A 12,156-nucleotide genomic window follows, 5' to 3' on the forward strand; every position below is an offset into this window, starting at 1 on the left:
CTGAGGAAGGAAAGGGTCGATTAAAAGGGGAAATTCCCCTTATACATGAGGGAACCTTCAGTTTTCGGAATATAAGTGATACGTCTTGTGCACTCAGAATTATTCAGAATTTTTTGTAAATCTAAAAAGTGTACTTAGCTAGGGAAAGAGGCACAGAGGGGGAGGGTTTGGGAGGGGGATACCCCCTCCCAAGCACGAGAGATTTTGCATATTTTGAATTGAAATTCAACGATCTGGTGCACACTTTTGAGTGAAATGTATGTGCATGCATACAGTATACACGCATTTTTTTTTCCGCCTCCCAAATCCCCGGTCCAAATCTTAGGGGGGGGGGGGGGGGGCGACCGCCCCCATCGCCCCCCCCCCCCCCCCCCCCTGGCTACGCCAGTGAACACGACCACTTGTTTGCAATTAAGTTTCAAATCACCGTCCGTTCACACGGACAGGAAGAAGCTTCCCACATAAGCAAAAAACAAGGAAAAGTAGAAATTACGCAGTGCGTAATATATGTCCCCGCCGGAAGTAGCATTTAGTAGCAAAATGTACGATATAGGTAAAAAGATCAAGGTCAAAGGTCAAAGAAGTCAAAGGTCAAAATGCTATGTAGAAGTTTTGAAGCCCTCACCTAGTGTCATCACATAAAGCAAACGGAATCGAAATCAGGTTAGAAATGGCGAAGGAGTAGCATTTTGTAGCCAATGTACAATATAGGTAAAAAATCAAGGTCAAAGGTCAAAGAAGTCAAAGGTCAAAATTCTGTGTAGAAGTTTTGAAGCCCTCACCTAGTGCCATCACATAAAGCAAACGGAATCAAAATCGGGTTAGAAATGGCGAAGGAGTAGCATTTGGTAGCAAAATGTACAATACAGGTCAAAAATCAAGGTCAGAGGTCAAAGAAGTCAAAGGTCAAAATTCTGTGTAGAAGTTTTGAAGCCCTCACCTAGTGCCATCACTTAAAGCAAACGGACTTGAAATCGGGTTAGAAATGGCGAAGGAGTAGCATTTTGTAGGCAATGTACAATATAGGTCAAAAATCAAGGTCAAAGGTCAAAGAAGTCAAAGGTCAAAATTCTGTGTAGAAGTTTTGAAGCCCTCACCTAGTGCAATCATATAAAGCAAACGGAATCAAAATCGGGTTAGAAATGGCAAAGGAGTAGCATTTTGAAGCAAAATGTACAATATAGGTCAAAGGTCAAGGTCAAAGGTCACAACTGAAATTCTGTATAGAAGTTTCAAAGCTCCCATGTAGTGCTATCATATAAAGCAAACAGAATCAAAATCAGGTTAGAAATGGCGAAGGAGTAGCATTTTGAACATTTTGATCACACACGGACGCACGGACGGACAGACGGACACACGGACACACACACGTACGGAGCCCGTTTCATAGTCCCCTGCTCGAACTCGTTCGGCGGGGACAAAAATGACAAGAATTCCATGTTTTGTAAGCTGAAAAACACAAATTTTCGACTCGCTCGCTGTGCTAACTCGCAAAAATTTATCAAAAAAAAAAGATAAGAACAAAACGTGATGATGACACGGAAATATACAAATTTCCATTCACTCGCGCGTACTAATTTAGAGTATTTTTCCAAGTCCTCAGTTTGTTGGTATAAATCGTTATCTATAAGGCCGTCGCAATATTTCATTATGATTAGAATTGTAAGATTTAGTAACCAAAAAATGACAAGAATTCCATGGAAGCTGAATACAAAAATTTTCGGCTCGCTCGCTGCGCTCGCCAAAATTTATCCAAAAAAAAAGAACAAAACGTGATGACGCGGACAAAATGATAATGTCTATTGTGTTCACACATGTCATTTTATATTTAGCAGGCAAAACGTTACACGGAGCAGCGGCTGCAATTTCTTTCGTTCTCCTTCCCACATAAGAGAGCTTTTGTATGCTCACTATACAGAGAGGTGGATGAAGGGAGAGGGAGCCCATTGTCAGAATTGAAATTCAATGATGTGATGCACATCTTTGGTGGAATATTCAAGAATTTTTAATGAATAATATGTAATCTTTTGAACATATTTGCACACGCAAACTTTATTAATAATGATAAAAAAGGAATACTATCAGTTTGAAATTTCAGGGAATTATTAAACAAAATACAGGGGACACGTCCCCCCCCCCCCCCCGGCCTGGTGTGATATACGCCCAACAGAGCAGGAGCAAAAGATAGGAAGAGAGAGGGAGGGAGGGAGCGGGAGAAGAAGAAGGAGAGGTAGAGAAAGGATGCTTGAAGCACGCACATGCATGGACTTGGAGGGAGTACAATTGGAAAATAAAGGGAATCCATATGTTGCATAAATGGAATTTCTGCAATTATATTTCATTCCTTTAGGCAAAATTGTTGCTTTTGAATGAGTCTGTGAGGTCCTAAATACATCGGTAGGGCTGTTTGCACCCGTAAGACGGAGGATATGAGAGGCAGAATGAAGTCCAATATAGGGTCACGTATGTAGTTAGTATACGCTCTCCATAATCTTGCTGTTTGCTTCCTGAAATGGCCGCTTCTAGGCTCCATGGCGTACTACGCCCACTTACGTGTAAAATCGAGAGTAAGCGCGAGCGGGGCGCGTTGTACGGCTACAGTACCTACCTAGACAGTTGTACCGCCTTGGATTTACTAGCGTGCGTACGCGTGCGAATGCACATTGTACACTGAGCCAAACCAACGGGATGATCGTGCGATGTTCACGCTGCGCGCGACTCTCTTCACCTGTGTCGTTAGACGAGGGGAGCTGAGGAGGAGGGGCAGGGGGAGAGGTCGCTAATTTGCATATACCACGTTACGTGCATGCATGGAGTAGTCCAAAAATTTTGGCTGCATGTCGGCTGCTACCATGCACCATGTGAGACCCCGGGATACTAGTACTGAATTGGCCTTGCTGCTTCTTTGCAGATTCTGCTTCCTCAAATAAGTGAACGACCTTGAGGCCCTAATCCACACTTTCTATGAACACTTACAGAATGTGCAGACATTTTGAGGTCACATAAACCTCCTTATACTGTAATGACAAAGGGTTGAAATGCTAGGGGCAATTTCAGGAGATGTACGAATGCAAGAGATCTGTTGACTGGGGCCATGCAGAGATGAGTCCTGTTTTGGTTGGTTTTTTGTGTCTTCTTTCTTACTTTATTCCTTCCTTTTTTTTATATTTGCCTGAAGTAGGACATTACACATGCACATGAATACTCCCTCACTGGCAGCTAGATTAATTATCTTTTTAATTAAAATTAGATTGAATTCATTTTTACGAAGCTTTGGTACAATCAAAACTATAATTATGAAAGTGTATGATAGAGAACCCATTTAAATGAGCTGAGTATTTCAGATTAGGTCACATAACAATAATAAACATATGCCTCCTACTTTTATTTGTATAGCTGATTGCATTGATCATCAAAATTCAGTTGATTGCAACAAACAGGAACAAAGAATTCAGATGCACAGTAGTGAATCCACATGACATTTACCTAAATTATGCACTTCACAGGAAGCATAATCTCACCACTGACACGAAGGCACAATAAGCCTGAGTGAAGAATAACAACTATAAAGAAAAGAAAATGTCACCCTTCTGGCCGCCTCCCATATCACCACTTGCATCTAGACACATGTGATCATACTGACAATATAACAGTACATGACTGGTGTGTGAAACAGGAATAATACCAACTGCACTGCACCACTATTCATTCATATGCCGTGCACATGTCAAGCTATGATATAGCAGTTCCTGTGGCTAGCATCGCTGCAGTCACCAGCTGGGGTACAAAGTTCATCGATCAGGGCATGGGATCCTCATAAACTTTCCCTATTGTCATAGCAGATGCACAATGGCATATTTGAGTTGCAATGTCAGTGGCACTATGTATGAATATCATCCCTTTGGTAGCAAGCACATTTTTAGTTTTCACTTCAAATGGGAAATCTGCATACATACAGTCCTTTCATGTATGATTTAGATGGAATCTATAGCTTTCTGGTAAATCTGAATGCTTTCTTATGGCTTTTAAATATGTATAATGTATCTGGAATAACACATATAATGTCATTCATTTTCATTACTACTATACATTGAAAATGAAAAAGCTGTCTGATTAAGATTCATTCTACCTAAATTTTGAAAAATCAATTTCCAGATTCATGTAATTGTATGTACAAGACACTTGCCAGCACATGATACACTTTTTCTGAGAACATTACAATAAAAATTTCCTTTAAAACTTTCCATATATTGAAAGAAACTTGGGTAAAGCTTCTCCATGCTGTATATAATCCTCCCTTCTTGGCGAGATCACTGCTTAAGTACATTATACACAACATATGATGTTCTTCGAGACAAGAAGACAGCCATGGGTAAACAGGGTCTCCTCTTATGCTCTTGGGGTTGACCAAGGCAACTGGTGACAGGGTTGAGAGGGTTCTAGGACAATTCCCCTGGACAATTACCCCAAACTCTTCCCCTGACCCCAACTCTAACCCTTATCTTAAAGGTGCATGGTCCCGGTGTTTGAGTCAAATGCATACGCGGGCGCATGGCGCAAGTTTCCTATTTAGACCTACGCTATCGACTCCTCTTCAGCGCTTACGCTTTGGCCCACTTCCCCGAGTCTGAAGAAGTCCGATTCACTGTAGTCAGTGGTCGGACTACAGTTTGGCTCGTGATTCGGCTGAGGGGGATGACAGCTTTAGCAAACTTCTTTTGTGATGTCATAATAACAAGCACATATGCACGCACCCTGGCATTACTACAGACTGCGCGATGCGCAGAGAAGACAACGAAGGCAATGTTACTTTTTAATAGCAACACCTACGCACTTTACTCTTGATGACAGCTCAACTTTGGTAACCTTCGTATCAAAGCTAACGGTGATCGGCAGTATCATCAACAGCGCCCTCTACACTACCCGGACTATGCCCCTTTAATCCAGATAGGACAATGTAAGCCTTTCCCCCTCCACATATTTCACCTATATAGATTCAACTTTTTGACTTTTTGCAGAACATATCTTCAGTCATTGCCTGCAAACTCTGCAAGCATTTCTGATCAGTTACATCATTGATTCTGAGCTTATTACAGTGAGTGAAAAAACAAGTCAAGTGGGTAAACTGGCATCGCTACCATTATCCTGATAAATATGAAGTACAGATAATGCGCATACCACACCATGTAAATATTGATGTGATAAGCAGCTGTGGAGGAATGGAGATTGCTGGTGATTACCACTGTAACCTGCCATGTTTGAGCCATTGAAAACAAATACTACATCTGTTGCTTCAAAATTTGACTTCAAAACAGAATTTAGCATATTTTGGTCTATTCACTGTACAATTATGATTTCCCCCTCAATAGGAGAAAATGTGTACAACACTAAATATCATTAAGAAATTTTATTTTTTGGTAAGTCATTGCTACTAATACTGTAAAACATGATATATTTGCGGCATGCAGTTTTCGTGAAATGGAGCCGACAGCCTCTTTCACGGTATGACATTTTCATGAATTGCCTCTGACATTCAACGGATATAGTATAATGGTAGGCAAAAACTTTCGTGTGCATTTTAATCTCGTGAATCTTGGTGCTCGCGAAATTCACAAAATTAAAATGCACACAAACATTCCTCACTTTACAGCACCATACCAATGGAAGGATCCAGTTAACAGCATCATGATCTCAGTAAGGCTACATACATGCATCCCTCCATTTTTTTTTTATTTGATTTAGATTATTTTGTTATTATACACATTGTAGGATAATGCCAGTGTTTCTTTGCTTTGTATTGTTTACTTTTATTCTTCCATCTTTTGCACAGAACAAATAAGATCCTTAGACTATTGTGCTAGTTTATTTGTTTTGGTCAACACTAGTTGATTGACTCTCTGTCTCACATCTACCATCAGTAATGCAAAGGTGGTAAAAGCAATGGGGGGGGGGGGGGGTCCAAGTTCATACTTAGGATATGACAAAGCTAATTCTAAATCTAAAGTTTATTTCTTCTAGATTCAGGTCCCGACATGGTACATTAGGATGCCTTGATAACAAATTGTGCATTAATTGGTTGTTTTACTTTTCAAGCATGAAAATGTTTGCTAATTTCAGTTTGGCAGTCATTTGCTTTTGTATGATTATCTGTTCAGAATTGGATGTCTCTCTGTTTTGTTTTGGTTTGTTTGTTTGTTTGGGTTTTTTTTTTGGTAATATGTTGTAGTCCATTCACTGACAAATCTTTTTTTTTTCTACTGAAATCAAATACATGGTAAGATTAGAGTATGAATAAATTATCAATGATACCATGAAGTCTGGCTACAGACCTTATTTGTTGGGGTGGCCCGACCAGACACCATGCAAAGCAAAGTGCGACTTCTGTACTGCAAAAGGGCTGTGTATATTATTAGTTATCATCAGGGTTATGTTTCACAAAGACTTCGTCTAGCTTTAAGAAATCCCTTCCCAAGGATGACCATAAAAGTTCTTTTTTTTTTTAACGGCCATAAAAAAAATTTCTGAGGACAGACAAATTAGTCATCATCAGGGTTATGTTTCACAAAGACTATGTCTAGCTTTAAGGAATCCCTTCCCAAGGATGACCATAAAAGTTCTTTTTTTTTTACGGCCATAAGTAAAATTTCTGAGGACAGACAAATTATTCTGTCTTGAATGCAAATCTCGCTGTGCATTTTTAAGGAAGATCGTAACCCGAGGGCCAGTAGTAGTAGGCCTACATGTGTTGGAGTCGCTGATGCGGTTAGGAAGATCTAGAAAACTATTCTATACCTTTTCTTATTTAATCAAATATGGTGTAGATATGTAAAAATATTTGATTTATTCTGAAACTGCTTAAAGATGTCTTTTGAGCTTGGTTGAACACTACTGAAGAGCCCTTAAACATGCTGTAGAATTTCTAGACTACTTTCTTGATTCTAGACTAGTGCGTAGTGGACTAGTACACAATGTAAGTACCCCGTACGAGTACGAACTATATACCACTGTCATGAGCATGCATGGAGTTGAGTACAGTTTGACACTACAGTTCTACTGTACTGAACGATAGTCTAGATTTTAATTTTGGAAATTTCAGAAGTTATGGAATATCAATTTTAAAGGGATGGTATAAATTTTTACAGTATTGATGGATGTGAGAATTCAGCTTTTAACCTTTTGTGAGATATCTAAACCACTTTATGAAATGTTAGAGAGCACATAATTCTAGCAAATAAGCAACACTTTACATCTCTACATCCAAGTAAAATTCCAAGTAAATATGTCATACCAGGTTCCTCATTATCTAAAAAATCATCAAATCTAAAAACCAATCGTTAACATTAGAAACCAGAACTACTGTTGAAGCCAGATCGTCTCAACTCTCAAGGCGCCAAGCAAAACTGTACTACTGTACTGTGTACTACTAGTCAGTAGTACTACTAGTACTAGTTGTTAGTACATGTACTACTAACTACTGACTGGTTAGGTTTTTCTAGTATCCCTTTAAATCAATCCTCGCGGTGAAGTAACATCTTCAGCTGGGTTTACATTATTATTTTTTTTTTAGATCTCTACGCAAATAGAATTGAAACTTCTCCAAAAATATCGGCCGGTGAGACTGGATGTTCTGTGTAAGCAGCTCTAGCATGTCAGTCGATTCGGGAATGTCAACATCACTGCACGGCATGCATGCTATCAAAGGTCATCCACGAGACATACAAACGCAAATATGTACTCAGTACCGGTACCTTGTTCAGTGACGGAAGTCGCAAAACTTTCTCGCCTCGAATCTTGGCGAAGTCGCGAGAGTAAGAACGGCAAAAGCCCACTAGAATGCGACCTCTGATCATGATGGGATGTCCAGCTCGAAGTGATGTTTGGCTATGGTCCGCTAAATAATGTATTCTGCTTAGATTTTAGGATCAGCACCACCGGTAATAGAAATGTAAGAGTAGCTGGAGCGCAGACCTCAGAGACCCAGGGCCCGGTCCTCTGTAGGGGTACTACTAGCGAGCGGCCGCGGCTGACTCACATCCCATCCCATGACCCCATCCACTGGCGTACATCTCATAGAATCGATGCTATTTTCACCGGCGACACACACTATGGCTGTGCAAGTTCAACATACGCCATTTCTATAGGATTACTGTTGCTAGTCTTTTGTTAGACTTTGGTCACACGCTGCCTGCTAAAGCCTTCGTGCTGTATCGGCTAAATGGCTTCACCCCCTTACGGGGATTGTAAACATTGAGTAATTCTTTACAAATCATAAGCTCTCATAACTTTCAAAAATCTACGGTATTCTGATCGGACTGATGAGACATTACAGTTAAATGAGTGTAATCTCATTGACTAACATAACATGCTGAATAAAGACTAAACCCCAAAGTGATAATCAATGATTTACAGTATACTAGTATGAGGATGGTTCGTATAGCGAATCGAAGTACCGGAGGAAAGAACAAGGGTCTAAATTTAGTGTCTGCTGATCTGAATAGGCCCCTCTTTATAAGTTAAAAGTCTTTGTTAGCCATATACACAGCGGTCTCAAGTGGGTGAAAAATACATTTGAAGGCATGCATCAACATGACACACAATAGCACTCCCACCTTTAAGCAGCAATAGTGGAATAGTCTTACTTCTTCAGCAAATAAGGGCTCGTGATTGGTCAAATGTTTTCCCTGGAAAGTAAACATGGTAGGATCGACAGCGGCCTCACCTGTTAACGACGTGAACGAGGGGCGAGGTTAGGCAGATTACGTTGATACCCGTATACAATGGTATGTATAATTATGCGGAGATAGCATTTCGGAAAGAAATCCTTTTTTAGCTCTGTGAAGCTTCGGGTCATCAACTGATGATTGAGAAATCCAATCGAAGATTTTATTCTTCTTTCTCTCTCTCTCTCTCTCTCCCTCTCTCTCTCTCAAACACACAGCATGTGGATTAAAAATTGCAAAAAAAATTGCAAAAACATAAGTAGGCTACAGGTATATCAGGAAAGTTTGAGAAAAATCATTCTATCTGATTCAAAGTAACAAATTTTAGAGTTTAGGTAATCCATGTGCCGTAATCGCTGCCAGCCCCCATCTACCTTGATGGTCAACTATGCACGTGTAAATTACAAGATTGTTCCAGATTCTTAAAGATAACCCCGAATCCCATCGGTTTTTTTGAGGGACTTGAAACCAAGGGGGTGGGGGGCTTTTTGGCCCCCCTTCAGATCTCGGTCGTGGATCTCGCGATCCTCGCGAAAATTTGCATTACGGTAGAGGAAAATGTAATCTACAAGACTGTATAGATTTTTCAAGCTTTAACTTATGTTTTTTATCAATTGATTTATGCTAATTTATGCAAAAACAATTTTTTGCCTATAAATCAAAAAATAAAGCTAAAAGCTATAATTATGGTGAACATATTCTTATCAATATCCTCAACAATCACATTGAAGCAAAAATTCTGCTTCATAATAATTCCTTTATGTATTTTATTGTTTATTGAATTTCATATGTATTTCTGACTTTTACTTTTTGTTTTTGTTGTTTTTTATCAAAACTTGTCAAACTTTTTAAAGCATAATCAGGCTAAAATAAATCATTATCAGCCATTGAAAGTAAAAATATCTATTTTTATTTGAATTAATAGCAAAAACACAATTAACATTGCATTTGCACACAAAATCATGTTTTTTAACAATTTTGGGGTCGACGATTTTTTTGAAGGGGCGTGGCTTCAAAACGGTATGCCCGGGAGCAACCAATTTGGTCTAAAAGTTGCACAATACTTAAAAGAAAAAAGCCATGAAATGTCGCTGCAAGAGCATGCGGAATAATTTCATTTCATTTCATTTCATTTTCATTTCATTTATTTTCACTTAATAAAACATGCATACATAAAAATGTAACAATAGTATGACAAGTATAACATAAAAAGTGACAAAACAAACAAGCAAGGAAACAAACAACCAGAATTATCAAGTGAAGGGGTTAATGAGAAGGCACTGGGCCTTATCTAAAACTAACCTCGGGAAAGTAAATACAATGTATTGTCTCTTCTTTCAACAAACTACAGCCAGTTATAACCAGAAATTATAATCACGCGAAACGTCTGGGGCCAAAATGCCCCCCCCCCCCCCCCTCCGTGGGAATAGGGTTAAGGAAGGGAAAAGGCTTGGATTTTAACTCCCTATCACGGGCTTTTGGAAGGGAAGTCTCAGCAAAACTACCCCTTTGGAAGTTTTTGGAATGGAAGCTAAAGCAGCAAGGTGTATATGTACAGTGCATGTGGTCGAAATGTCTTGCGAAGAAAAGGTCGGTCAGGGATGGTTTGATTTGATTTTGATTTGAATTTATTTTCCGTTAAAAAGTCACATTACATATAATCATTGCATAAACAAAATAGTACATAAAATGAAAGTAAGGATAGCCCTACTCAGCTATATGTTTGTCATAACACAGCTGTTTTCCAGAGGGGTCCTAGAAATAACAATGTTGTGATACACATAATGATAAAGGCATGAATCAATAATACATAATAGTGAAGAAAATCAATAAGTCTTAAATCAAACCAAAAAATAAGATTAAGATAAGAACCAAATGGAAGCATACCTCTGACACCTACCAGTTGAATCAAATAAATTGCAACCCCAATCATCCCATCATTATGACTCACTCTCCCCCCCCCCACGCCCGAACTATCCATGATGCCGTTATATATATATATATATATATATATATATATATATACATTAAAGCCATTTTGGTATATATTGATCAATTTCTTTAAGAAACAAATTATATGAGATTAAAAATTTAACGTCATGTGGTAAATCATTAAAATAAGAAGCTCCACGATATGAAAACATTCTTTTACAATAATCAGTGTGAGGCTTTGGTAAGGAGAGATTTCCATAGGAGCGTAAATTGAATGGATGTGAAACAAAATGAAATGAATTTTACATATAATGGTGCACTGAGATCATTTAAACTTTTGTACACCAAAGATAATGTTTATTACGGCGAGATTTTAGGGATTCCCAATTCAAAATTTGATGTAATACATGATTGGATATGTGTTTATAGGGACTTATTCCAAGTATTATTCTACCAGCCCTGTTTTGTAATTTCTGCAGTCGATCGGTATATTTCAGGTGGGAGGAATCATACACTACATCTGCGTAATCAAACAAAGGAAGAATTATTGTGCGGTAAATCAATTTCAAATTACATTCATTAATATAAACTCGAAGGCGACCTAAAAAATTAACCAATTTACCAATTTTTTTTACAAAGATATTCAATATGATCATTCCATTTTAATTCTTGGTCTGTTATCACCCCTAAGTATTTCACGGCTTCTTTGCATTGAATATGTTTTCCACTAATATAAATATTTAAATCTTTGCGTTTTGTCAACATTGAACGGGTACCAATCAATATACTCTCCGTTTTATCAACATTCAAGCTAAGTTTGTTCAAACACATCCAATCATGTATGCGTTCCAAGTCGGCATTCAGATAATAATCTGTACAATTAACATCTTTGTGAGCGTAATACAAAATGGTATCATCTGCATAAAGTTGTAGGTCGCAGTGTTGTACCTGCTGAACTATGTCGTCTAAAGGGTGAACAGTAGTGGTCCAAGGATTGAACCTTGAGGTACGCCGTAACTGACATCAACAAACTCAGACATTTCAGAACAAAAATAAGTACATATTTGACGATTGGCCAAATAACTTTCAAACCAGGCAAAACTATTTCCTTGCGCACCAGCACCCATAAGTTTCTTTAATATAATATTGATGTCAACCGTATCAAATGCTTTTTTCATGTCAATAAGAACTGCTCCTGTGTATTGACCATTGTCAGACGCGTTTAACCAATCGTCGGAAACACGTGCAAGAGCTGTCACAGTTGAGTGCTTTTGCCTAAACCCTGACTGTTTCTCCGAAAGTATATTACTACATTTTAAGAACTCTGAGAATTGCTTGCCTACAATCTTCTCGAGGATTTTTGAGACAGAAGATAAAATTGCAATTGGTCGATAATTACAAGGTAATGTTTTATCACCTGATTTATGCAAAGGAATAATTTTTGCCTGTTTCCAGCGTAATGGAAAATCGCCTTCTGACAGTGACTTATTAAAAAGGTAAATAA

This window comes from Diadema antillarum, unplaced genomic scaffold (assembly GCF_040938485.1).
Source record: "Diadema antillarum isolate AM-2024a unplaced genomic scaffold, OU_Dant_1.0 scf00000231, whole genome shotgun sequence".
NCBI lineage: Eukaryota > Metazoa > Echinodermata > Echinoidea > Diadematoida > Diadematidae > Diadema > Diadema antillarum.